We start from the raw sequence: 26,788 nt of genomic DNA, 5'->3' as shown, positions 1-26,788 counted from the left end.
GGATATGCCATTTCACAAGTATACTGCCATTTTGCATTCACAGTGGATAGGGGTTCCCTTCATTTGTACTTACATTAGGCATTAAAAATGACTTCCTCCTCTTGCTTCTCTCATGGTTGTGCTCTCAAGGCGAGAAGCAGAGGAGTGTGGGAGTGAGGGTCCTCAAAGACAGTGACTGGGGCCTGTACCAAACCTCCCACACTGGTCCACTCTGGTAGTTTTTAAAAAAAATTTTTTTCCCACTCTGGTAATTAATCACAGCATACACCTGGCAGCTATGGCTCAGGATTCCTGGTCTTTTCACAAGATAGTCCTCCATGTCAGTCTTGTTGGAACCAACGGCGATCACTGTTTTCTTCCTACTACTTGCTCAAAAGTCAGAGAAAGCCTGATAAACGCTTATTAAATTAACTGACCTGCTGGTGTTGCCCCTCAAAATATGGTGAGTAACTTTTTAGAAAGTCTTTTCTTGGAGAAGAAACATCTGTATGATGTTGGCAATTTCTTTCCAGATAGATCTATGATTCTAAAAAGGAATATTCCCACTTGGGACAAAAGCCAACTTCAATATCAGTTAGTTTTTAGCTCATGCATGGGATTGAACAAATTCTACATATAAGAAAAATTCTTTTCAAAGCTTCTCCTTTATTTATGGACCTTATAAATATGACCACTGGAAGATTGCTTGCAGGATTATGGGATTTATTTTGTGTGTTTGCCATGAGGATGAAATAGAGTTTTGGAGTTATTGAGGCCAGACGCAAAGGGAAATTAAATAAGCCTTATGGATGAAAAGAAATTTTTTAAAAGTGCCCTATAAGACATATCAGGTAATAAAGCACCAGGGCCAGATGGATACACAGCTGTATTGTACAAAACATTCAGTCATAAGTTACTTCCAATTTTAGAAGAGGTTTATAAACATGCTCCAGGAACCAAAGAAACTTCTTCTTCTTTCAATTTTACTGGCAAGAAAAAAGAAATGTATGGGCTATAAAATTAATTTTATTCCTTAACTCTAACTAAAAAGCTATGGCTGTTAGATTTATAAAGCTATTAAGCAGTATGTTTGCCTGGATCAAGTGGATTTATTCTACGGAAAATTTCTGGAAAATGATATTTACTACTTAGTTAATCTTACAAATCCAGTACCAGATAATTGAAAAAAAATAGGTATGGCTAGAGGCCTTTACCTAGTGAATTGAATTGCTGAGTAAAAGCACTCATTTCAAAGAAATAGTCATAGAAGGTTTTCTGTAGAAATTTCAGGACTATCCTGAATCCAGGCAGGATAGAAATGGCTTTCTCATTTTTAGGAATATATCCTTGGAATAATCATGTGTATATTAAACTGTTTAGTATCATACTTGTTTCTTAGGGTGTAGTTCAAAATAGTAGAAAAACCGGAAAAAATCTTTATGCCCAACACCAGGTTTAGTAAATTATGGTATATTCACCCCATGGATATTATGTAGTTTATTGCAATTAATATAGAATATTTAATACCAGAGAGATGGCCATTATATTTTAAGTGGTAAAAACAGGCAAAGCAAGCCTTTGTGGTATGATTTGCTTTATGTAAAGTAATAGAAAAAAGTTTGTGTGTCTTCAGGGTCCAGCAGGGGGTCTTGTTAGAGCCAACTAAACATTGAAAGCCTAGACAGCCAGGAATGCCCTTGGCCCAGGCTGCTTGGGGGGTGTTGGTCAGGAGCCCCAGCTCATCTGCAAGGCAGTATCAGGCATTCCTCTCTGGTGGGAGACCTTGCAGCTCCTTTGCTCTGGGGGAGGACAGAAGAGCCACACCAGGCAAGGCCAGAGCTGCCATTTGCTTGGACGTCTCATATCTGACAGTGGCTAATTTTTTTTTTTTTTTTTAAATAACAACTCGATAAGCTTTTAGGTCTCTAAAGGACATTCCACTAACAAGAATCACCATACTCAAGGGAATCTACACCTCCCTTTCTGATTTAAAGCTCATTTACAGAGGCCTCTGGGTGGCTCAATCACATGGGTATCTGCCTTTAGCTTGGGTTATGATCCCAGGGTCCTAGGATCAAGCCCTGTGTTGTTGGGCTCCCTGCTCAGTGCGGGGCTTTCGATGGTGGGGGATGTCTGCTTCTCCCTCTCCCTCCAACCTTACCCCCTGCTCATTTTCTCCCTGGCTCTTTCACTCTCTCAACTGAATAAATTTTAAAAATATAAAAAAAATAAAGCACATTTACAGCCTTCCCCAACCCAGATGAAATTTACCAGCCAAGGCTCATCTGAATCACTAAACAACATCGCTTATCGCTATACACGGAATAGCTGTGTCCCTCCCCCCAAATTCTTAGGTTGAAATCCCTGCCCCCAAGATTAGGGGATGATGCCATGGGGGAGGTGATTAGGTTATGAAGGCAGAGCCCTCATGCATGGAATTAGTTCCCTTATAAAAGAAGACTGACAAAGCTCCCTTGCTCCTCTGCCTTATGAGGTTACAGCAGGTGGTCTAGGAAGTGAGCCCTCATCAGACTCTGCCAGTACTTCGATCTTGGACTTTCCAGCCTCCAGAACTGTGAGAAATAAGTTTCTGTTGTTTATAAGCCACCCAGTCCTTGGTATCTTTGTTACAGATGCCCAAATGGATGGACGCTTAGTGTCATAATTCGCATTCCACCTGTTGAGGAATCAGGTGTTTTGGTGGTCAGTTTAAGACAGGAGCCAGGCTGGGGTGACAGTCCAGCCTTTACTCACTCAGTGCAAGAGGCCAGAAGAGGCACCTCCCACCTGGTGTTGTATTTGCCTTGTGGAGTCAGACCCCTTACCTTTATCACGTCTCCAGAACATAGAGCTAGAATGTCAACTGAAGGGCCAGTTTTCATAGATCAGGGCTTTTAACCCTTTACAGGTAGTATTTGTTACCTTAACCCTCTTTACTTACTCTCTGCTTCTTTTCTTTTGTCCCTTTGGATTTAAGTTACTTTCATGTGTCATTTCCTTTTTAGTTGTTTGGTGACTTGGCTAAAAGTTTCCGTGCTCCAGGGTAAAGCGTCTGATGTTGTATAGCCCTGGGCATGCCCACAGTCCCTGTGGGATGACAGTAGCTTTAGCAGGGCTGGCCTGGGCTATCTCTCCCCTCATCTTCCTGTTAGCCTGTCCCCTCTGCTGGTTATACACCCAGCTAATAGTCTTCACTCATATCCAGCTGGATGCTCTCTTGTTTGGAACACTCTGCTGGGATCTGAATTGGTCTACAGTCTTATCTAACTAAATTTGAGTCCTTCCTCAGGAGTAAATGTCTTTGAGGTCAGGATTTGAGGTTTTGTTTTGATCCAAGAGGGTTATTTTTAGCTATCTTTTCCCTTCGTTCTGTTTAACTTCCACTACCATTTAGCTTATTATTCTTATAAAGTTACCAGCCTTCTCTTAAGTGCTTACCATGAAAATCTCCACTGCTCCCACAGTGTCCCAGGGTTGAAACTTCCCCATACCATGTTCCAAATAAAATCATTCCTTCGGGGAGAGATTCTAAGCTCTCTGTTCTTACAGCTTGTCTCTGGGCAAGGTCTATGTTCAACTGCTTTAGAGCTTGGGGCAGGGACATGGTCTATGCCCCTCTGAAGGACGCCCCTGCTTGCTGAGCTGGGTGCTGCTTGGGGGAGTAGCCTGTGGTCTTCTCAGCTTGCCTCTCCTGCTCTGCCTGGGATGGAGCTTCTGTCTAAATGCTTTGAGGGTGATGGAAAGTAGCCCTGGACCTCTCAGCTATTCTTGCCTGGGATAGAACTTCCTCAACATAAACCAAGTTGGGGGGGATAAATGCCGGTGGCCTGGTTCTCCCAGAGATACTGGGGCCCCACACTGAGAGCTGGGGCACTTGGACACCCCATATGCTAGGCTGCACCGGCTGAGTTAGTGTCTCCATCATGTTGGGCTGGAGGGAAGGGAAATGCCACCACTTCTTGCTATTCTAACTGAGATCTAGTTGATTTTCTTGAGTAAATATTTCTCTAAAGGCTCTTAAAGTGTTGTATGCTCTTAGGAGAATTTCTAGAGGCATAAAATTCTTTAAAAAATAATAATTTTGACTAGTTACAGTTGTTTCATTGGGGAGGTTTGCAGAGCTTTTTTCACTGCTCTTCTAGAAATCTATCCCCCTCCCCGTCTTGTTTATAATTTATATGTGTCTCAAGGACCATTAGCCTGATGTCATTTCATTAATACTACACATTTATTAAAAAGATGGAAAAAATATCTCACAGTCTCTTAATGGTTATCCAGAGGGATGAGGAATTATGTTGATTTAAGTACTTTAAACATTTAAAAATTATTTTATTATCTGTATTTTTTTGCCTCAATTTTTTTTTTTTTTGAAATGAGAAAGAAAAGCTTTTAATAAAAGAAGCAAATAAATACAGATTGTTTTTCTCTTGACGGCTGGGAAGGTGGCACAGGCATGCAACCCAGCCTCCCTCTTCCTGAGAGACTCCCTGGCAAGAAAGATGTCTTGGTCAAATGTCTTTATAAACATATTAATGACAGACTTCTTGGCAGCCGCCCTAATGGCTTTCTAAGATGAGAGTCTTAATTGTGGAATATTTTTAGCATAGCAGAATGTACCTGGTCTGTCTAGAATTGATTATGGTAAACAGACCAGGATCTATGGATTTATGGGGCCTGGCTTCCTGGAAAAAGTCACATAAGCTATAGTTGGGGGAGATCATCGAGAGGACACCACTGCTGGTTGACCCTCCAGCTGGACTCCAGCGATCCGAGGCTCGTGACCCCTTCCCCTGTCCTCCCCTGTCCTCTCCTGTCCTGGGAGTGTACGTTCGGCCCAGCATTCCTGTGGCTGGAGCTGTTTTAAGGACATAGCCTGGAGAGAGCAATGTGTTATTGAGATCATCTGGACTGAATATGTAACTGAAACCCAGTTGAGACCTCTGAATAAACTGTAAAGACTGGCAGCCGGGTGTGGAGATGGACTCGTCTCACGGCCACCCAAGACAAGCCTTGTAAGTTAAGTTCCCTTGATTATTAGACCTGCCAGCCGTCCATCTAGGGTGCTCGGCCTCTCTCCCCAGTCTCTCCCTGCCTCCCGTGGGCTGGGGCCAGTGTGACAGCCACAGCTATGTAACTATAGGAATAAAAAAGATATTTGATGCCAGAGATAGCTTTTTTGGTGTAAGTGACGATTGCATATGTTAGATATTGACAAACAACACAAGAAAGGACTTGGGAAGCTGAATCAGGGGTCCTGGGCCTCTCCCTGCTGTTTATAACACCTAAGGGCAAAAAAAATCCTTGATTCTGGTGAGCCTGATCTGAGTATCCAATCCTTTGTCTTGTTTTAACATCTAAGTAAGAAAAAGAGCTTCTTTCTCAGGAGCACTTGTGAGTGTCAACACTTTACGGAAACAGTCTTAGAAATCACTGAACTCTTTCCTGGTAAATGATAAGTAGTTAAATTCAGGAGAAGCACGGAGCGTCCACTCACTGTCAGCACTGCTATTTATAACATGAATCGCGTATATTTTATCCAACAATTGGATAATGCAGCTTTAGGTCCTTTTATTTTTTCCTGAAAACTAATTTGCTCTAATTTGGCGATTCACTGAAATAGTTTTCTGGGAATTGATTTTTAGTGAATTGGACTGCTTCCAGATGATATGATTAAAAAATAAAAATATTTACCCCAGTTCCTCTGGCATTTCCATGGTGCCTGAGTATAAAGAGAAATTACTGAGAGTTGTGGAAAGTGAGTATCCTTTTCCTCAGTTATGAGAAATCTCATGTTTTGGGTCTGTTTTATGCCTTTTTTTTTTTCTGTCTCATGTAGTAAAAGGCTTTCTTTTTTATGTTAAATTGATACACCCCTTGGAGAAAATATGAAAAATAGAGAAAACACATATTTTTAAAGTTTTAATTTTAATTCCAGTTAGTTAACATACAGTGTAATATTAGTTTCAGGAGTACAATGTAGTGATTCAACAATTCTATACATTACTCAGCGCTCATCACAACCAGTGCACTCCTTAATCTCCCATCACCTATCACTCATACTCCGCCCACCTCCCCTCTGGTAACCATTAGTTTGTTCTCTGTGGTTAAGAGTCTATTTCTTGGTTTGCCCCTCTCTTTTTCCCCCTATGCTCTTTTGTTCTGTTTCTTAAATTCCACATATATTCCATAAATCCTATGATTTTTTTCTTTCTCTGATTAACTTATTTTGTTCTTTTTTATGGCTGAATAATATTCCATTACATGTATATATCCATTCATCAGATAATGGACCCTTGGACTCCTTCCATAGCTTGGCTACTGTATATAATGCTTCTGTAACAGGGTGTGTGGGGGGGCATGTATCCCTTTGAATTAGTGTCTTTGTATTCTTTGGATTAATACTTAGTAGTGCAATTGCTGGATCATGGGGTAGTTCTATTTTTAACTTTTTGAGGAACCTCCATCCATACTGTGGTTTTCTACAGTGGCTGCACCAGTTTGCATTCCCACCAGTGGTATAAAAGGATTCCTTTTTCTTTACATCTTCACCAACATGTGTTTCTTGTGTTTTTGTTTTTAGCCATTCTGACAGATGTGAGGAGATACTGCATCCAGGTTGTTTTGTTTTTGTTTGTATTTTTTTTTATTGGCTGCTTGGAGTTTATTTTCCACTAGGTATTAAGTACACAGTTACAGGGTTTCATGAAGGTTTGCGTGTGGCTTGGATAGTACAGAGTGGGGTTCTCTCAACTTCCTTCTTGGTGTTTTGCTGTTTTGATATAAAAGAACCCAAGCATTACTGCTTGCTGCAGCCTATCTTAGTCTATAGGAGGGGAAGGGGGACTCTGATGAGCCTAGAGCCTCTTGAAGCCTGGTGATGGCCCACTCAGGATTGAGGCTTGCTGTTGGCTTTGCCAAGCTGGCCATAGGATTGCTTCCTCATGGCTTCCAGAGCCAAGTCACAGATGATTGTACAGCTGGAGGCCTGAGAAGACTTTGAGCATTCTGGGGACTCCAGCACTGTAACCATGAATGGGGATTTCTAAAGAAGAAGCTTGCCCACCAGTGACCCTGATTGGCCATGGGGAGACTGGGGTGGTGAGGGGCAGGTTCTCCAGGTGCTTCCCCAGGAACTGTTACTGGAAGTAGAACCCAAGTAGTGCTGGTAGTAATCGTGAGTGGCCATGAGCTAGCTGCTGGAGGGGATGTCTGCCATGCTGTTGTTTGTAGGCTAGTAGAAATCCTGGGTGGCAACCCCTCTCAGGCCTCTGCTGGCAATCACGGTGGGCAAGGGGTCGGGCCATTAGGGTGTGGAACTCATTCGCAGAGGAGAAGGCTGAAGGCAGCTCCTGAATCCAGGAGTGGGTAGGGTCTACGCTGTAGTTTTGATTTGCATTTCCATGATGATGGGTGATGTTGAGCATCTTTTTATGTGAGAAATATCTAGAAAAAAGTTGCTATAGCCAATGTCAGAGAAAGTTACTTCCTGTGCTCTTCCAGGATACTTATGGCTTCAGGGCCTCTTATTTAGGTCTTATTTAGGTATTTACATTTGAATTTATTTTTATATATGCTATAAGAAAGTGGTCCAGTTTCATTCCTTTGTGTGTAGTTATCCAGTTTTCACATGCCATTTGTTAAAGAGACTATCCTTTTCCCATGGGATATTCATTCCTCCTTTGTAAAAAAACACATTTTTAAAAAGATTTTATTTATTTATTCATGAGAGACAGAGAGGCAGAGACATAGGCAGAGGGAAAAGCAGGCTCCACGCAGGGAGCCTGATGTGGGACTCGATCCCAGAACTCCAGGATCACACCCTGAGCTGAAGACAGATGCTCAACTGCTGAGCCTCCCAGGTGTCCCAAAAAACCATTTTTTAAAAAGATTTTATTTATTTATTTATTCATGAGAGACAGAGAGGCAGAGACATAGGCTGAGGGAGAAGCAGGCTCTTGCAAGGAGCCCGATGTAGGACTCCATCCCAGGACCCTGGGATCATGCCCTGAGCCGAAGGCAGACCCTCAACCACTGAGCCACCCAAGTGCCCCTCCTTTGTCAAAAATTAATTGACCATATAATTGCGAGTTAATTTCTGAGTTTTCTATTCTGTTCCATTGATCTATGTGTCTATTTTTGTGCCAAGACCAAACCGTTTTGATTACAAAGCTTTGTAATACAATTTGAAGTCCGGAATTGTGATGCCTTCAGGTTTTGCTTTTCTTTTTCAAGATTGCTTTAGTTATGTGGGGTCTTCTGTGGTTCCACTCAGATTTTAGGATTATTTGTTCTAGCTCTGTGAAAAATGCTGTTGGTATTTTGATAGGGATTGAGCTGAATGTATAGATTACTTTGGGTGGTATAGACATTTTTACAGTATTTGTTCTTGCAGGCCATGAGCATGGAATGTCTTTCCATTTCTTTGTGTCATCTTCACAGGAAATGAATCACTTTTTATACATTTTAATACATTTTTCCCCATCTTTTCTTTATGGTATAGGTTTCTCTCACATGTTTGTAAATCGTTCTGAAAGAGTTAAAACATTTTAACATCCTAGACTTCATTTTAGGTAGGATATTCACTTAAGTTTACTCAAAGAAATTAGCCAGACATCTCTCTGAATTATCCAATTATTCAAATGTACTGAGTCATCAGAGCTCACCAAATTGCTTGTTTTTGTTTCTTCCTGACATACACTGGTCCTGTGAACATAACAATAGGCTTAGAAGAGAGAAAACATCCCCTTTAGATAGGGGCAGCACTTCAATAAGATGTAAGGAAGGAAACTGATGAAGAGACTTTAGCCTTCAGGTGCATTTACCTGTCCCTGGGTAAGTCATGTAACTTCCATGACAATTTCCCAGGTGTGATGAGGGACTGGACAGGGTATTACTGTGGTCCTTTCCAGGTGGAATAGCCAACAGCCATGGAAAGGCATTAGGCCATGTTTCAGGGACTTTCCATTGTATGTAAAACATTGCTCTCACCTATAGAATTCTTCTGTCACCAAAATACAAATGCATTGTATTTAAAAGGATTTTTTGGTTAATTCAGCTTGGATTGAAACACATTTTCTGGGCAGCCCAGGTGGCTCAGTGGTTTAGCGTCTGCCTTCTGCCCAGGGCCTGATCCTGGAGACTGGGGATTGAGTCCCATGTCGGGCTCCCTGCATGGAGCCTGGGTCTCTGCCTCTCTCTCTCTGTATGTCTCTCATGAATAAATAAAATCTAAAAAAAAAATAAAAAAAAAAAAATAAAAAATAAAAAAAAGAAACATTTTCCCACATAAATAATGTTAAACATAATGGTTCAATTTCCAGCTAGATGGCTAACAGAGAGTTCTAATAGTATCATTGGTTTTTATTTGCTTCTGTGTCATAATGGATCCTATGTTCTATCTGGAATTTATAAGTTCAGTAACATATCACATATAAATAGCATACAGCCACGCTAGTCTTTAAATGCAAATCTTCTCTTTTCCTCTTCTTCCTCACTGTCCACACTCCAACAGGAAAGCAGAGAGTAATACCAAAAATAACATCAGCTAATATTTACTGTAGGTATACTATGTTCTAGTCATTGCATATTCTGTATATTTTATAATTTAATTCCCATTACTTTCCCCATTTCATACATGAGCAAACTGAGACTAAGAATTCAAGTGACCTGTCCAGAGAAATAGAGCTGTTAAAATGTGAAACCAGGTCTGAGGCCTCCGAACCCTGTGCTCTTGCCTGCCCCCTTGTGGCAGCAGTGCTCCTGAAGGCCCGGTCCGCCCCCCTCCCTCTCCCACCCCAAGTAGCGGTAACCAGTGCCTGTTGCCCAAATGTTTCCGTAGTTAGAATCCCCTTACATGCCTTCCTCCGCCCTCGGACTAGCTCAGTTGCCCCTCATTAGGCTCTCACAGCCTTGAATTTACAGTACTCATGACTTTCATACTAGCATCTGTGCAATAACTTAATTACTGTCTCCATGCTTCACTAGACGTAAGCTCCGTGGGGGAAAGGACCCTCTCTGTCTTCACCTTTGTTCCCCCACCAGGAGCGTTGTTGGGTCTCCGTTCATGTATTTAGAACAGATGAGTGGGAGCTCTGCTTTTATGGGAGCAGAGAGAGAGGTGCATTTGTGGGAAGAATCCGGACCTCAGTGTCTTGGGGGCAAGGTTGGGGCTCCCATATGGACGGATCTGGGGGGCAGCCACAGGTGTGTAGCTCCTAGGATGGCATTAGGATCACTCTTCTGTCAGGTCATTGCATTGATCTTCAAGTAGTTTCCTTTGAGACAGTTTCCAAAGAGTCAAGAGGTCTACCATCTGCACAGTAATTTCTCACAGAGCTCTGTTTCCATAATCCTTTGGTTCTTTACATTTTTTGGTTATTTATTAATTTTACATTTCCCCCAGCTTTATCGAAGTATCATCAACAAATAGCATCACGTGAATTTAAGTGTACAGCTTGAAGACTTGGTCCACATATGTACTCTGAAATGAGTACCCCAGTGTTCTTAATTGAGGCTCCTCTGCAGAGGCCTTGGTAAATATTTGGGGGTTTCTTTTTTGCTTTGGGGAAGAAGCCTAACGCACTAAGCCCAAGGCCCTCAGCATCTCATCTCATTTCCTGCAAGTGTCCAGTGTAAAGGCTCCTCTAGGGCCAGTCTCCCCGGACTCTGTCCTCATTGTGGCCTCTCTTCCCTCTATCTGCCTTCAAACTACTTCCACTTCACGCTCTCCTCCTTTTGCTAAACCCTAGTGGCCCCGTAAGGCCCAGTATCTATCTACCTTCTCCGCACAAAGCCTTTCAAGGCTGACCCTCTTTTTTTTTTTTTTTGACTTAGGTTTTTATTTTTTATTTATTTATTTTTATTGGAGTTCAATTTGCCAACATATAGCATAACACCCAGTGCTCATGACTTCAAGTGCCCCCCTCAGTGCCCGTCACCCAGTCACCCCCACCCTGCGCCCACCTCTCCTTCCACCACCCCTCGTTCGTTTCCCAGAGTTAGGAGTCTCTCATGTTCTGTCTCCCTTTCTGATATTTCCCACTCATTTTTTCTCCTTTCCCCTTTATTCCCTTCCACTATTTTTTATATTCCCCAAACGAATGAGACCATATAATGTTTGTCCCTCTCCAACTGACTTACTTCACTCAGCCTAATACCCTCCCGTTCCATCCACGTTGAAGCAAATGGTGGGTATCTGTCGTTTCTAATGGCTGAGTAATATTCCATTGTATCCCTAGACCACGTCTTCTTTATCCATTCATCTTTCGATGGACACCGAGGCTCATTCCACAGTTTGGCTACTGTGGACATTGCTGCTAGAAACCTCGGGGTGCAGGTGTCCTTGCGTTTCACTGCATCTGTATCTTTGGGCTGACCCTCCTGCACCCAGAGCTGCACCTGCCCAGCCAGTGCCACCCCCACCCCCCGTCCTGCCTTCTCTCGGCGCAGAGCCTCCCCGGGTGGGGTGGGGTCGCAGGGTCGCCTGCCTTGCCCCCCTCCCCGACCGTCCCGCCGCGCTCGGCCCTGGAAGCGGCTGTAGTACCGCGCGTCCTTCGGCAGGTGGCAGCCTTCACAAACGGAATTCAGGCATTTGGTGGTTTTGCTCTACAGGATAGTGTCCCTAATGAGAGGCGCAGATGCCCCGAGCAGCTACCTCAGCTGATCTTGTTCACTAATTAGAAACATTCGCTTCCTCGGAGTCACAAAAATGTTCCCACTATTATTCTGTTTTGTGAAGGGAAACAGTCTGAGTTGTCATTTAAGTGATTCCATTTCCAGCTCTCATGTGTTTGGAAGATCAGAAGATACCAAAACAAAGCTCTTCTTTTATTATTATTATTATTTTCCCAGAGAATGAGGGAGGAATCATGATCCTTTTTTTTTTTTCAATTTTGGTATGCAGTTTTTCTTTTCACAAAATGATGAAGATATTAAAGTTGTATGTAGGGATCTTTATCATTAAAAGCAAGAAGAAGGGGAGAATGTTTTTAAAGACAACGGTAGACGGCTAATTGACAACAACATAAAAAATGGGGCATATCATTTAGAATTCGTTCTGTCTTTAACAAGAATGTTTGAGAATTGGTTGCTTTATGAGATGGAGAAGTTTGGTACCTGACACTGGCACATTAGGTACCCGGAGCCTTCTGGAAACTTGACATAGGCATTGCACTTGATAAAGATCACTCCCTCTCTCAGTTCATACCTTGACTGTGGCTACTCACTGAGGCATCTTGCTTGAACGATAGGTGCACTTCCTTTTCTTGTAGTATCCCTCCAGGGCTTTGGTTCCCTACTGTAAATTTTACTTCCTGTGTTGTTTTCTCTCAGATCATCCAACCCCTAGAATCACTTTACCTCAAACTATCTTCATTTATGTGTGCAAAACAAGTACAGTAAATAGGAATTGAGATAGAAATTTAGCAAGCAAATGGAAATGTGTACTTCTACATATATGTTGTGCTCTTCAGAGAAACAATGTGGAAGGGCCATATATTTATTTTAGCAATGAATCAGTGTCTTAAAACATTTTAAAACTTCTCTTTGGGTTTTATTTCAGAGCCTGTTGTGGTGGGATAAGCTCGGGTCTGAGGTCATTCCATGGATCCTTAGGTCTTAATTCTGCACACCCCTTAGCATTCTTGTGCTCTCCAGATGGTATTTATCTCCTGAGCTTTGTATCACCCTAGGAGTAACAAATGCACTAATATCTCCTCTAATCTCTCAGGGCCGGCTTCGAACATTCTCTCATTTGCAATTTGGGTACAGAAGACTTTACTCCTTAGAGTCTTGGTGTCTGACCTGAGAAATGAGGAACTTCAATGGTCTCTACACCACTTGTGGGTGGATCTTTAATTTCCGTTGGACTCCCACATCTCCGAGGTCAGACATCTTTAGGATTGAAAACATATTTTCTAATTTACAGAAAAATATGCATAAATATATCCCTATACTCTGTCCGTTTTAATTTTTTCATTCTTCATAAAGTCTTGCCATGCTTTCTTAGAGAGTGTTTTGCCTAAATATGAATTATGATACAGAATTTAGGTTAATCTCAATCTTTTTATAATTTCCTATATCCCAAACCTATTTTAGTTATTGTAGTTACTCCCAACACCTCTTATATTTTTTGAAGATTTATTTATTTATTTATTTATTTATTTATTTATTTATTTATTTTTAAAGATTTTATTTATTTATTCTTGAGAGACACAGAGAGAGAGAGAGAGAGAGGCAGAGACACAGGCAGAGGGAGAAGCAGGCTCCATGCAGGGAGCCCGATGTGGGACTCGATCCCGGGACTCCAGGATCACGCCCTGGGCCAAAGGTGGATGCTCAACTGCCGAGCCACCCAGGCATCCCTATTTATTTACTTTAGAGAGAGAGAGAATCCTTAAACAGATTCCCCAATGAATGCAGAGCCCATCAAGGGTCTTGATCCCACAACCCCGAGATCATGACTGGAGCCAAAATCCAGTTGGCTGCTTAACCAACTGAGCCACCCAGACGTCCCTCAGCACCTCATATATTAATTACATTTCATCTGTATCAATTGCTTAGGGGTGATCAGTTCAGTGAAATCTCTTGTTTGAATATCAGTTTGTAAGGGATGGCACAAGCTCATAGGAATATACCGTTTGCAAATATATTCACTCATTTATTAATCAGTAATCGGCTAGTATGTTCATTTATTCATGTATTCATTCACTCAGCTGCCATCGACTGAGCATATACTCAGTGCAGCCATTTATTACTGCATTGGTGACAACAGCAGGAAACAAGACCCTTGAGCTAATTCAGTCCCAGGGGAGCTTGCTGTCTGGTAGGTTGCCACTTTTGTAAGGGAATTGAAAGTAAAATACTGTTCAGGGAGCACCTGCTGTGTTACTTTCACTTTCAGCTCCTTTCACTGATGGAATGTCATTTAATCCTCACAACATTTTTCAGGTTGGGTATTACTAGAGTAATTTCTATTTTATTCCAGTGGTAAAATTGGGGGAGGTGGGATTTGGACCCAGAGATCCAGCCCCCCTGGGCACCCCAATGTGGACATGACCATCTTGGCCTCAAAGTTTGGTTGTCTGCACCATATTCAGTTCCCTTTCATTAATCTGCCATATTTTAGCTTAGACTTTACGGTAACAAAAATATAAGCTGAGAATAGTAGTGAGAGACAATCCTCATGTAGTTTTTATTCTGTGCAGGGCACTATTCTAAGTGCTATATATGTATTCATTTAATTTTCACAAAATCCTGTGAAAGAGATATCATTTTATTTTATAGGTGAGGGATCAGAAGCACAGAGACATCAAGTAGGTGGCTGGGTTGGGATTTGAGTCCAGATTGAGTGTCAGGGTTCGTGGCATGAATCACCATGCCATCCTGACACTAAATAGTTGAACCCCCACTATGTAACCATCCACATGATAACTCCCTCCTTCCACACTATTTATTTATTTATTTTTCCTTCCACGCTATTTAGCCAGATATAGCTAAGTACTTCCTGTCCATGTGTCAACATGCATGTGCCTATTCATGGAGCAACTGCGCATGAGGTACAGGCTTTGTTGGGGTTGTTCTAGAGTTATTCATGCTTGGCCTTTCACAGTCTGCTGGCAAGAAGTGACTGAAATGGCTTCTCAGGGCCACGGGAATTTCAAAGTCACCTGGAATATTAGTCATGGTGGACAGGCCTTGGTAATGACTATTGGAAAATGGTCTTTTTTGTAACTATGAAAGGAAGGATTTTAGAGGCCTCCTTGTTTTTAGATTTTAAAAATGCTTACAAGTCCCCCAGTTTACTTAGAAATACCTCCCTCTGTGTTTACCAGCTTACTGCCTGTTTTCTTTCCAGCCAGGGTTTGCTGGAGACTTAGTATGGGCCCACATGCTGGGTTTGCCATTAGATTTTTTTTAAAACTGTATTGCCTTTGGGTTACACAAGCAACTCTTTGAACATAATTTGATTTTTAAAAAAAGCAACTGTATTATTTTTAAACAAAGCTTTATTTTTTTAAAGTCATAGTTTATTTTATGAACTATATATGGCAGACCTTCAAGCTTGGTGGGCTGTTTTAAATAATGAATATATGTTTATGAAGATGTAGCTGTACAGCAATAACATAGAGTCTTAGCTGTAAGAAGTCTCCAATATATCCACATCCTTTGAAATCAGAACAATTTTCTGGAATGGTTAAATTGCTTTTGTGGTCAGTTATGGCATTATCATAATCTGTTGTTCCAAGTCACGCTATGGACTAGGACATTCTGTGTTTTTGCTCAGCTCACGCAACGCAATTTGCACTTCATCATTCTACTTAAGATAAAAGTGAATGTTCAATTAAGAAGTCATGCAACTACTGAGTAAAAGAGTCAGAAGACAACAATTAAAAAAAAAAATCCCTCCCAAGAACACACACACACGAACATACACTGTGTGTGTGTGTGTTTGTATGGTTAAAACAGAGTCAATTCATATTAGCATTCTGTCAGAGGAACTCTCCTTGAACTCGTCCATTGGTTCTGGCCAGTGCAGGTGTCCACCTATGACATGCCCGAAAGGCTCTTGACCTCAGGACTTATTGAGGATGAGGAGCACATTTGTTGAGTGTGGTTGCATCTACACGGGGGAAGAGAACCAAACACATGTTTTTACATGGGAGTAAGCAGATGTGCAGGACACTAAAACAACATCTGGTTTTAGGGTTCTCTGGTCTCCTCACAAAAGGATCGATAAAAATCTCTGAGCCAGTTGGGTCTAGAAAATGGTCTCTGTTCTGTCTTGCCTTTATTACCTTTTCTCTGGCTCTTCTTACTCTAGGTGACTGAGGGACGTCACTCCCTTGCATCACAGCCCTTATTACTATATTTGGGGGGAAATTCTCTTTCTTTTTATCTATCTTGGCTCTGAGCTCTTTATTTAGTTTTACTAGTTTTGACTTTATCAGTAAGTCTTGTATCAAAGTAATACTTGTACATACGTAAACATAATGGAACAGGACTAAGGACTTCTAAAGCCCCCGTCCCATTCCTCCCACCCTTCAACCCAGCCCTCCCTGAAAGTGATGGCGTTAAACTCTTTTAGTTGTTTCTTTTAGTATTTTTTATAGTATTTCTAACTGATATGCCTATGCTGATAGTTTGTATCTGTTCCCAATTTTAGACATTATTCTTTTATTGTGGATGAGGCTTTGGCTCTCTTTCTCTCTCCCCCATCTTCATTGCTTAGTCTGTTCCGGTCTCCTTTCTCATATTCTAGATGCACCCACAGTTTTGGTTAAACCATCGCTCAGCATTTCCATTATTATGACCATATAAGTTGTTCACTGCAGAAGCAAGTAATGTTTGGAAATTGTGTTTCCTTTCTCGTATAACTTTTTAATCTCGATGTTAATAATTGCTTTATTTTTTCATTTGCCTTGTTTGCTATGTATGCATTAATAGATTGTTTTCCAGGTGCCCGAACAGATTTGTCAAGCATCTTTCAATACTTTTTTTTAAACATGTAAACAATTGAAAAAAAAATCTGTGGATTCCTTCACTTCCATCTTCCCCATCTTCATCTGGCTCCTCACTCAACCTGGAGACTTTTCTTTCTGGGCCTGTAGCACTTATTTTCTGGATTCCTTGTCTTTCTTGTCCATATATTGATTTTCTGAAGCATTAACTTGCTTGAGAAGTGTGTTTTTGAATTCTTGGGCAGTTGGAAAATGTCTTTATTGTACACCACACCTTGATTAATTAATAGTGTTGCCTGGGTCCAGGTGGCTCAGTGGTTTAGCGCCACCTTAAGCCCAGGGCCTGATCCTGGAGACCTGGAATCAAGTCCCATGTCAGGCTCCCTGCGTGGAGCCTGCTTCTCCCTCTGCCTGTGTCTCTGCCTTTCTCTCTCTCTCTCTGTCTCTCTCTCTCTGTGTGTCTCTCATGAATAAATAAATAAAATCTTTAAAAAAAAAATAGTGTTTCCTGGTATGGAATTCTGTTCACATCTGCCAGGATTTTGAAGGCCTTGCTTACTGTGTTTCATAAGTTAGGTATTTTTTTTTCTCCCTCCAACTTTATTGAGGTACAACTGATAAAATTGCAAGATACTTAAAGTGATGGGTTTTTTCATCAGGGAGACCCATGCCCTTTGCTTTTAGAAAAATTTTTAACTTTATTTCTTTAGCAATTTCTTTCCTCCTTTCTGCTGTCTCTGCCTGGATCTTCTGTTAATTGGATCATAGGTGTCAAGCCTAATTTTGAGTTAGAATTAGGAGTCAGTCCTGATTTTCTTTTATTCTATATGAGTCTTGGCTTTTCATTGTACTCTTCCAACCCTCATATTGAGTTTTAAAAAATTTTAGCCTAGACATTTTTCAATTTCAAAGAGCTCTTTATTTTTGATTTTTTAAAAAGATTTTATTTATTTATTTATTTATTTATTTATTTATTTATTTATTTAGAGTTGGGCAAAGAGAGAATCTTAAGCAGGCTCCATGCCCAGCTTGGAGCCCAATGTGGGGCTCGATCCCATGACCCTAAGATCACCACCCAAACCAAAATCAAGAGTTGGATACTCAACTAACTGAGCCACCCAGTGCCCTGAAGATTTTATTTTTAAATAATCTCTACATCCGTTGTGAGGCTTGAACTCACAACCTTGAGCTCAAGAGTTGCACACTCCACTGATTGAGCTAGTGAGGTGCTCTGGTTTTTAATGTTGCATTGTTTTCTTTCTTGTTTCATGGATGCAGGATCCGCCATTAACTTTTAGGATATTAAGGATGGTATGATAGTGATCTTCTGTGTTCTGTATTCTACCATCAGAGAATGCGTTTTGAATACCTCCTAGGAGTCTGGCATTATTTCATACTAGAGATAGAGTAGTGCATGAAACATGGTCCCTGCTCTCACAGAATGTTTATCCAAGATTTTTGGGGCCTGAGCTATTTGCTGAGAATCAAATACTTGGCATGGGTACTTGGAGGAGAGAGATTAGGAGTTTAGTTTAGGAACTGTATTTGTTTCCTGTGGCTGCTATAACACATGACCACATAATACTTAGTGGCTTAAAACAAACAAAAATTTATTCTCTTACGGTTCTGGAGGTTGCAAGTCCAAAATCTGTTTCACTGAGACTGAATCAAGGAGTAGGCAAGGCTACATGTGCTTTCTATAGAGGCTCTAAAGGGGCATCTGTTTCCTTGACTTTTCCAGCTTCTAGAACTTTATTCTTTCCATCCTTTGACTTGCAGCCCTTTCTATCATCTTCAAAACCAGCAATCTGTGTCTCACTTTAGCCATCATTAGTCAATATATCTTTGCTTTCTTTTATAGTCAAGTCTCCTTCTATTTCTCTCTTATAAGGACATTTGTGATTATATTTAGAGCCAATTGGGATAATCCAGGATAATCTCCCCATATCAAGATCCTTAACATACAAGGTTAAGATTTACTGGTGCCAAGAATTAGGACCTGGATATCTATGCAGGTCCATTATTCAGCCTCCTACTGGCATTTTAAGTCTGAGACACTTTTTAGACATTCAAGTAGAATGTCAAGTGGCAGCTGGTATGTCAGCCTTGGGAACCGTCAGCTTACATGTAATATTTAAAGTCAGGGGTTAAATGAGATCACCTAGCAAATGAGTGTAGAGAAAAAATAGAGGATTTCTAAGTCTGGGGAAGTTCCAAGTAGATGTTGGAAAGCTGAGGAAGAACCAGTAAAGTTGACTAATGGGTAACAGCTAGTGAAGTAGGAAGAGAACCAAAAAACAAAGAACGTTGACTTTCACAGTGGGCTCAGAAGCAATAGCCCTTCTGAGAGTGTGGCTGTCAAGGAGCAGAGTAGTGGAAGGAAAAGATAGTATCAGAGATTTTTTTAAAAAAATCAACTTTATTAAGGTATAATTTCCGTATAATAAAATAATTTCCCATATACAAATATATAGTTTGATGAGTTTTGTACACCTGGGTAACCAGCACTGCAAGCCAGATTTATAACATTTCCATCATCTCTGAAACTCCCGCAGACTCCTTTGCAGTCAATCTGCCCCTGTTCCAGGCAAACATTGATTTTCTTTGTCACAGATTTGTTTTGCCTGTTCTAGAGCTTCATATAAATGGAATCATCCATGATGTAGTCCAATTTCTTTTGTTCACCATAATGTTTTTGAGATTCATCCATATTGTATCTACATCTGTTACTTTTTATTGCTGAGTGGTATATGGATATATCACCTTTGATTATCCCTTTATCCATGGACATTTGGGTTATAGGGACATTCTAGATTGGAGGTATTATGAACAGAACTGTAATAAAATTCATATACAAGTTTATGTATAGTTGTATGTTTTACTTAATCTTGAAATATTTAGGAGAGCAGTTGCTGGGTTATGTATGGCATTTTATGGTTAATTAGAAAAAGTATACGGTCAATTGGCAAGTGGTTGTACCACTTTACAATCCTGCCAGTAATGTATGAGCATTCTAGTTGCTCTGCATCTTTGTCAGCACTTGGTATTGTTACTTTTTAAAATTGTAGCTACTCTGGTGAGTATGTAGTAATATCTCATTGAGATTAACTTGAAATTCCTTAATGACTAAGGACATTCAAAATATTTTCCTGTGCCTCTTTGTCATTTGTTTAGCTTCCTTTGTGAGTTGTCAAAGTATTTTGCTAATTTAAAACAATGGGTTATTTGTCTTCTTATTGAGAACTAAGAGTTCTTTTCTGGGTACAAATCTTTTGCATATTTTCACCCAAATTGTGTGGCTGACCTTTTCATTTTTTTTTAACATGACTTTCAAAAAAATTTAAAAAATTTCATCTTAAAACATGTTATCAGTTTAAGTTTTTTAAAAAATGATTTTGTGTATGAAAAATCTTTGCCAATCCGTGATAGTGAGAAATTTTTCCTACGTTTTATTCTTGAAGCTTTGTGGTTTTAGCTCTTATGTGTTAATTCTATGCACACAATGAAGTTAATTTTGTTTATATGGATATCCTTCTTTTATTCTTTTCTCAGACTTATCAAGTTTGAGCCTTATTGAGTTTGTCAAAAATCAACAGACAGTATTTATAGGACTCCATTTCTGTTTCATTATTCTATAGGTTTATCCTATGTGAACATTACTGCAACTTATCCTAGGTCTTGAAATGCGTTAGTGAAAGGCTACCAACTTTGCTTGGGGGTGAGAAGATCCTTGTCTATCTTCTCATTAAAACAAAAATCACTACTGGATAATTGGAATCACTGTTATTTATTGGAATCTAGAGGAAGAGTACATGGGCTTAGGGCTGTGATCTAACATTTTTCACTGAGAGAATCCCATTATCAATGTCGAGTTTTCTCCCCTTTCGTGCTGTTCAGTTTCTATCAGTATATGTTACTGTCTCCTACAGGCTACATGGCTCCCAGCAGCAGGGCAAGGGGATGCAGACCCAATGTTTACTATGAAGGCCTTTCTTCATCTCCAAAGCTATGTGCTTCAGCCCTACTCTCCACTACCTGATAATTTTGAGTCCTTCTGGTCTATATTTTTCAGACATGAAATTTCCAGTCTCCTAAGCAAAGGGAAGAAGGCCAGGGCCAGGCTGCAGGGAACTGAAGAAAGGAAAAGGGCCCTTGGTGTTGATCATTCCTTACTTTGTATACAGATTTTTCTTCCTCGATCTCATTTCATTTCCTGGTTCCTGGTGCGTCTACCTCTGAGCCTTTTCGCAGTACCATGGGTGATCTGACTTTGTTTTTTAAAATCATTGTTCTCTGTCTTAGATACTGGATTTCTCCCCTTTGTTAGAGCTGCTAACACTCCCCTGTCTGCTTTCCATTGTTGAAAATTTGTTGATCTCACTCCTTGGCAGTGGTCTCCTCCCCAATTTTTGTCTTTGTGCATTTGTACATTTTTAATTCCTGTAATTTATTTTAGTGGCATTTCAAAAGGTAGTAGATAATATCCTTTCTTCATTCTACTTGTTATGTCAGATGTACCCTTTAAGGTAATAAATAAATAATAAAGATTTCAGGAATGCTATTCCTAAGGAGGTTTATTACCCCTTCAAGGATGCTCTGTAAAATAAATGTCTGTTGCTGACTACCTGATTATGACTTATTTTTCTACTTGCTGATTGTCATAGTCTTGCTCTCCAACCTCTGCTTTCTGGGCTGGGCGCCTTCAGGCCCTATCCTGGGTTCGAGTTCTTCTCACATTGTACTAATGGCATTGCATGGTGGTCACACAGGTTCCAGGAGGATTTCTATTTCTTTTGGTATCAAGAGTATCTTCATAGCTAGAAATGATTTTTCTAGAAGCATAGACAACATTAAACATCACCTTGGACTAAAGGATTTTTTCCTACTTTCGTGGAGTCTTTATGTGGCCTATTCCAAATTTTAAACAATGTGTGTAACTGTCATATCAACTAGAGATCTTCCTTTAATTTCCAATACTTTATTCTAGTGCCTTGAAGCTGTGGCCTGTAGAAATCCATCCCCAGTAAGATTTCTGAAAATTTACAAGGAACTCACATTTGGATGGTCTTCTCTGACAACTGCATGTGTGTTTTAATTTGAGCTACACTGCTACAGCCTGCATGTGAATTCAGACCTCTTCAAATTCCAAAAAACCACCCTCACTCAAAGCATCTGTCAGTATCAAATTGAGAGGGGTCTTTACTGAGTAGAGATTGAGGGGAGAAGAATTTGATTCGGGTAGAGGTTGAGTGGAGAAAAGTTTGAATTATATACAGATTGAGTTTTTTTGTTTTGTTTTGTTTTTTGTTTTTTTAGAGATTGAGTTTTATTAAGAGTGAGTTATACAGAGGTTTAATTGAATGGCATGGTGGCAGATTTGGGGACCTATGGAGTAGGGGTCATATTTCACATAGTAGAATAAACAAACAGAAGTCCATAACAAATTCCCCAACATCCTTTTGGGGTCATCTTTTGTCTCTTTCCAAAGGGAAAGGGAGAAGGACTTTATCACAAGGCAGTGTCCTTGCTCCACTCTTTCCCCTTCTTTTTCTCCTCGGCCTCCCCCACTCATTCTAAAACAACAAAGAAATTCCTTTCCTTGTTTCCCTCAGAGCAATTTCAAGCTCTTCTTGGATAGCCAGATCCCTACTGTTTCAGTTTACACTCCAAGTGCTCATCAAAATGTTTCTCAGAGACTATTCCATTCCTAGGAGGGTATGATAAAATTGCTAAAATGATGCATTTTTTCCCTACCTTGCTTGTTACATCAAATTTAACTAATGATAAATTACAAAATACTGTTTCTTTCTCTTCTTTCTTTTTGGAGTTCATTGAATAGAATGCCAGGAGTATATTTGTCAATACTGACATGGAGAACTAAAAGGAAAGCTCAATGCACTCTCCTTGGGGAACACTGACATAGATATTTGTATATGAGCCCATATTGGGATACTCCTCTCTGGTTCTAATAAATGAATTGGTCAAAATGGCAATGGTAGTTTTTTTTACTTTAAATGGAAACATGTCAAGTTGACTATAATGAAAGATGCTGCTCTACTTCACTGTTGCCGTATCATAATGTAAATCTCTGCATATGTATTTATGTAGTTATGAAATCCCACTGGGTGAGCCTACAAGTAGCTGAAGTGCCAGTTCCCACATTAGATCTGAAATTCCAACTTACAGTAACAGGCGATGCACGTTTACCAGGTACTTAGCACTGTGCTAGATAGAAAAGATGTGTGAGTCACAGTTCTTCCCTTGAGGGATTTTGAGAAATCTTATTAGCAAAATAAGACATAAGCAGAAATAATTTCTCGATGATATGCAAGAGCATAAACTTAAAGGTGGGAGTAAAGCTCTATGTTTTGGGACTTGAGAGAAAGGAAGGCTGTTGTAGTTTCGCCAGACAGAAAGCCTGTGGGAGGAAAATGAGGCTTCATTCCTAGCAAGAGGTGGTGCGCGGGAGAGGACAGGATTTGGACAAAGCTAGGGTTAAGGGAATGGATGAAAGAGAGATAGAAGAAGATGAAAGGAGTATTTCTTGGGGAATGCTAACAGTTGAGGTCAGCTGGGTCTGGTGGGCATTGACTGGGTTCTAGGGCAAAGAGACTGCTTTGTCGCACAGAGAGGAAGAAGCCACCACCATGTGACTATACATGAAGAACAAAGAATGATGGAAATGGCTATGAGTACATTTCAGTGTTGCACAAGTCTGTGTTTGCTTGCATAGTGCTTCCAGGTCTTTCTCAGCAGAAAGAAGGAGAACAAATGTTTCCTTCTCAATGAGAACGTTGTGAAGGGAAAACATTTTGGTAAGAACTTCAAGTTAATGTTTTGCATAATGTGGATGAGAAGAAAAAAACTGCTGTTGACGCCGTACCATGTGTGCCTGCCTTTGTCTGTTGACTTGCCAGCCCACCTTGAAATGAAACCCAGTTATTTATTTATTTATTTCTTAAAAAGATTTTTGTTTACTTATTCATGAGAGACACACAGAGAGAGGTAGAGACATAGGCAGAGGGAGAAGCAGGCTCCCTACAGGGAGCCTGATGTGGGACTTGATCCCAGGACCCCGGGGAAGCACGACCTGAGCCGAAGGTAGATGCTCAATCACTGAGCCACCCAGGTGCCCAAAAATGAAACCCTTTAAAAACATATTTTCTCCTCAAGAGGAGCAGACTCGTGAAGCTTATTATGTGAGAGTTGATGAAGTCTCCATGGAGGTGCTTGTGCCATCAAAGATCACCGCCAATTATTCTATCAGAGTGAGGAAGGTTCTCCTGCTTACTGCGTTCTTTTGGGTATATTCAAACATTTTCTAACAGAACTTTTTTATTCCTAAAGCACCGAAGTGTACCTACAATTGCATTTCTGTCTTTTCAGACAAATCTGGCAGACAAGGAAGCTGGAGATGGTCTGAGGAACCAGGCTGTGGGGAGAAATGGTCAATTTTGACCCTCAGAGGCTCTCAGAGCTCTTTGAAGAACCCATCTCATATCATTCTAACACATGAAAATGCACCATGTTCTAGGATAAACTTCCTTAATGTGGAAATATCATTTGAGCTGATGTAATTTTACATTTGGTAAACATTTTAGTTGAATATTTCTTCATGTTAATTTTGCAGGAGTTAAAAAAAAATTGGAACAAATACTTTTTTTTTGTCTGCATAAGACTCAGTATTTTCAGAGGCTATTGATCAAACAGCCGGAAGGCCGTGGGCACTGTGTCTCTAGCGCCTAGCGCCTAAAAGCCCTGGAGGGAGGGCTCCCTGGGAGTTTCCCGCGGAGGAGGAGGGGACTGTCATCCAGTGCAGACTCTAGCAGTGGGCATGAGGACTCTGGGGCTGGCGCTTGTGCCCACCCCACCCCAGCTCCACTTCTCTGAGTTCTCACGGGCACCCCAGGGAGAAAGGGGAGAAGTGGCTGCCTTGTGTGTTCCCCGAAAAACCTGTTTCAGCTCTCTGACCCTCTAGCCCACCTCCATCCTCAGTCCCCACCCACTCCCTAGTGTCATATGTGGGGCCAAGGGAGCCTGCTTCCCCAGTCTCACTTTTCTGGGGACTCAGGCTGCTTACCTTAGGCCCGAATCGAGAGTTTGCGCTGGGCAAATCCCGGGGGGATCTGGACCCGGGTGGGGGGGGGCTACTGAGGCAGGGGTATCACACCAGAAGGGGGCTTAGATTAGCAAGGACAAAGAGAGGTGGTGGTCAGCACTGACCTGAGCGCAGGTGAGAGCCGCTCTCGAAAACTGCAGACATAATTCAGAGGAACTTTGCAAAGGATTGGATTCCTGCCTGAGCGGCCGGATAGGCTCCTTGCTCTCCATGCTCAGGTATTAAGGTTGGTGAGGTCTCCTATGCAGCCAGAGGCTGGCGAGGCTGGGGCACATTCAAGCACGTGTGCACTGGCCCGCCTTCCCGACTTCTTTCCTTCTAACACCTAGGGCTCCTTCATTCACTGAGTTAGATGCATAGATGAATAGTCTACATGCCTCCCTTTTAAATTTTTCTTCTTTTTAAAATATTTTATTTATTTATTCATGAGAGACCCAGAGAGAGAAAGAGGCAGAGACACAGGCAGAGGGAGAAGCAGGCTCCCTGCAGGCAGCCCGATGCAGACTCGATCCCAGGACCCCGGGATCACGACCTGAGCCCAAGGCAGATGCTCAACCACTGAACCACCCAAGCATCCTGCTTTTTAATTATTCTTGAATTCACAGGAAGGGGTCTAGGTATGTAAAACTCCCCCTGCTTGGGGAGTGCTGGCTGAGTAGCTTCTAGCACTGTCTGGGGCAGGGAAGAAAGGCTTGCAAGAGGCATTTTGGGTTGGGTCTTAGTGGAAGGATAGGAGCTCAAAGTTCCTGGGTGGGAAAGGAGATACCCAGGAGCACAGTTTCATTTCAACAGTAGCCATAGTCACAAGCATGTATTGAAAATTTGGTACGTGCCTGAGATTTTACTAAACCCTTTACAGACATTATCTCATTTAATCTATCAGAATCCATAGATTGGAAGGTGCTTTACAATAAGTTGTTGAGTGGAACTATGTTTAGGTATTTTCTCTAACTTTTGTCTTTTGAACCCTTTTATATGGCTTAAATAAGGCATTGCTTTTTCTGTCATCTGCTTATAACATGGCATTTTATACTTCTTGGCACCAACATACTTACACATCTGTGTTTTATCCATTACCGTCTAGCCCTCTCCATTGGCAATTAACCACCGTCTCTCTTGGCACCTCTCTTGGATGATGGGATTTGTCAAGTATATGTCTTTTCCCTGCGATAAGACTATAGGCCCCCTCCTTGGTTCCCCATGACCCTAACTCAGAGTCACACTCAAAGGAGGCACTTTTTTTTTTTTTTTAAGGACTTCTTACCATTTTGTCAAATTTCATCTAAAAATTGTAAAGCAAAGGAGTGTGATTTTTTTTTTTTTTTTAAGGCACGGAACAAAAACTTCACATGTCTTCCACGGCAGCCATGTGGTGTACATCCAGTGCCCAGTTTACAAACTCTAATATAGAACATATTTGAAAAGACTCCCAGCTAATCCACACTGAGAATATCTATGCGCTTTTAGGGGGATTTTGGCATGGGTGTTTCTTTTCCGGAACAGGTGGTGAAGCTAAATTTGTTTGGTGTGCTTGACATACTTGGAGCCTGATATTAAAAGATTTCAGTGGCTGTAATGAACAGTTCTTCCCTTCTTTGTTTACAGGGAATTGGGACTTTCTCTGGGGTGTTGGGTTTCTGTTTCTGCCCGTGGGCTGGCTGGAAACCATTCTCGGCCTCCATCCTTCCACAGGGACAAACAGCTGGGCTGATTTGGTTTGGAAGCCTTGTTGCTTGGCTGTGACATGCGGTTCTTAGTTCTGACATTTGGGTCAGAATCGATTTTCCTGATTCCCTCAGGTCCTGAGAAACAAAAGGAATGTCTATAATTTCTTCAAGATCCCCCTGTTTATATTAAAGCCTTCCCTCACGGGGTCTCAGTGTCACGGGGTGGCAGGGAAGGGGTGAGGGTGCTCGGGGGCGAGGCGCCCATATAAAGACATGGGAAGAGTGCCTCCTTGCCGGATTTGAAAGTCTGTCAGGTCTAAGAGCAGGTCACTCAGTGTTTGTTGGTTTGTTTCGGCCACACCAATGGATGCCTCGAAAGAAATTTTTTTCTTTTTAAAGATTTTATTTATTTATTCATTAGAGAGAGAGAGAGAGAGAGAGAGGCAGAGACACAGGCAGAGGGAGAAGCAGGCTCCATGCAGGGAGCCCGACGTGGGACTCGATCCCGGGACTCCAGGATCACACCCTGGGCCAAAGGCAGGCACCAAACCTCTGAGCCATCCAGG

General features: G+C 41.3%; 1 long non-coding RNA gene across 1 annotated transcript; it reads left to right on the top strand.

The window, feature by feature from the left end:
- Nucleotides 1–274: 274 nt before the first annotated feature.
- LOC111097937 lies at nucleotides 275–24,090 on the top strand. The gene is made up of 2 exons (XR_005366396.1): nucleotides 275–442; nucleotides 23,823–24,090. It is a non-coding gene; the product is annotated as an uncharacterized LOC111097937 (long non-coding RNA).
- The last annotated feature ends 2,698 nt before the right edge of the window (nucleotides 24,091–26,788 follow it).

The sequence above is a fragment of the Canis lupus genome, chromosome 11, assembly GCF_011100685.1.
Source record: "Canis lupus familiaris isolate Mischka breed German Shepherd chromosome 11, alternate assembly UU_Cfam_GSD_1.0, whole genome shotgun sequence".
NCBI classification, from domain to species: domain Eukaryota; kingdom Metazoa; phylum Chordata; class Mammalia; order Carnivora; family Canidae; genus Canis; species Canis lupus.
Note: the sequence above shows the minus strand (reverse complement) of the source record. Positions and strands in the feature narration are given on the sequence as shown.